Genomic DNA, 2514 nt, shown 5'->3' on the forward strand with positions numbered 1-2514 from the left:
ACACTACTCTGATGAAAGGCAAAGTCTTGATACGAGGATGGAATATGTACGAAAAAATGGACGGCTTGACATATTCACACCTATGATGTGGTAACTATGCAGAAGGCACTTCAACAAATTAGAAGCACTGCAAACTAGACACCATATGAAAGGTGCAATCAATATCACCCTGCCAAGTTAAAACTGTCTCATCATAGGTGGCATTCATCAAACTAGAAGCAATACATGCTAGAAATCCTATTCAAGACGCAAACCAATATCACACTGCCAACTTAAAGGTGTTCCATCATAAGTGACTGATGCAGGATACACAAGAAGAGTAGTTTCATGTAAGAACATGGTGTGATAGACAGATATAGTATGTACCAAAAACAGGAAAGCGTGTCATATCCACACGTATCATGTGTAAGCTAAGCAGATGCAGTTTACACTAGTTAGGAGCAATACAAGCTAGACACCATATGCAACATGCAACCAGATATCACACTGCCAAGTTAGAGAAAGCACCTTGGATGGTGGACTAGGGGAGCGGAGACTTGGACCTTGTAATGCACTATCAGTACAAGGAGAATTGGTACAGATACTCCGTTTACGTTGCTGCAGAGGACCACCATCATCACCTTCCTTACTCTTTTCCTTCCTCTTTCTTGATTTTTCCTTGTCATGTCAAACCCACAAGAAAAAGGAATAAAATTTTCTCTTCAGAACTCATTGATGCATGATATTGACGAACACTACTCTGATGAAAGGCAAAGTCATGATACGAGGATGGAATATGTACGAAAAATGGACGGCCTGACATATTCACCCCTATGATGTGGTAACTAAGCAGAAGGCACTTCAACAAATTAGAAGCACTGCAAACTAGACACCATATGAAAGGTGCAATCAATATCACTCTGCCAAGTTAAAACTATCTCGTCATAGGTGTCGTTCATCAAACTAGAAGCAATACATGCTAGAAATCATATTCAAGACACAAACCAATATCACACTGCCAACTTAAAGGTGTTCCATCATAAGTGACTAATGCAGGATACACAAGAAGAGTAGTTTCATGTAAGAACATGGTGTGATAGACAGATATAGTATGTACCAAAAACAGGAAAGCGTGTCATATTCACACGTATCATGTGTAAGCTAAGCAGATGCAGTTTACACTAATTAGGAGCAATACAAGCTAGACACCATATGCAACATGCAACCAGATATCACACTGCCAAGTTAGAGCAAGCACCTTGGATGGTGGAGTAGGGGAGCGGAGACTTGGACCTTGTAATTCACTATCAGGACAAGGAGAATCGGTACAGATGCTCCGTTTACGTTGCTGCAGAGGACCACCATCATCGCCTTCCTTACTCTTTTCCTTCCTCTTTCTTGATTTTGCCTTGTCAAGTCAAACCCACAAGAAAAAGGAATAAAATTTGCTCTTCAGAACTCATTGATGCATGATACTGACGAACACTACTTTCATGTAAGGCAGCCGCATGATAGGAGGATGGAATATGTATGAAAAACAGGACGGCGTGACATATTGACATGTATAATGTATAAAGTGTAAACTAAGCACAAGGTGCTTGAACTTGTTAGAATCAATGCAAGCTAGATACCATATGAAAGATGAAACCAATATCACTCTGCCAAATTAAAAGGGTGCCCTAACAAATGTATTTGACCAAATTAGAAGCAATACATGGCAACAGGCTAGAAATAATATGCAATATGCAACGAATAAAGGTGACTCATCGTAATTGATTGATGCAGGATACAGAAGAGAGGTAGTTTCATGTAAAAACAAGGTTAACACATAGATGTAGTGTGTACCAAAAATAGGAAGGCATGTCATATTCACAGGTATAATGTGTAAACTAAGCAGATGCAATTTACCCTAATTAGAAGCATTACAAGCTAGACACCATATGCAACATGCAACCACATATCACACTGCGAAGTTAGAGCAAGCACCTGTGATGGTGGTGTGGGGGAATTGCGGTCATCAACTAGAGAGCTACGTTGACTTTCTTCATTTAGCCTTGTTGTTTCTTGAGAATCATGTGGGGAGGATGACACTGCACTCTTTAAACGAGTATGGCGTCTCACAGTAACCCACCCGGGTGACTGTCTCATCATAAGTGATTGACGAGGGATACAAAAGAGCATTAGTTTGATGTACGAACATGGTTAATAGACATATGTAGTATGTATCAAAAACAGGAAGGCATGTCATTATCAAAGGTATAATGTGTAAAGTAAGCAGATGCAATTTAACCAAATTGGAAGCAATACAAGCTAGACACCATATGCAACATGCAACCACATTTGACAGCGCGAAATTAAAGCAAGCACCTGGGATGGTTGTGTGTGGTAATTGAGATCATCAACTGTAGAGCTACGTTTACTGTCTCCAACTGCTGACACTACATCCTTTAGAGCGCTGAAACGCTTAGTGCTTATCTTCAAAATACACTGGAGTGACTTCTGTCTTTTCTTTTCAGCATTCATCAACACTGCGTC

This window comes from Aegilops tauschii, chromosome 5 (genome assembly GCF_002575655.3).
Source record: "Aegilops tauschii subsp. strangulata cultivar AL8/78 chromosome 5, Aet v6.0, whole genome shotgun sequence".
Taxonomy (NCBI): Eukaryota; Viridiplantae; Streptophyta; class Magnoliopsida; order Poales; family Poaceae; genus Aegilops; species Aegilops tauschii.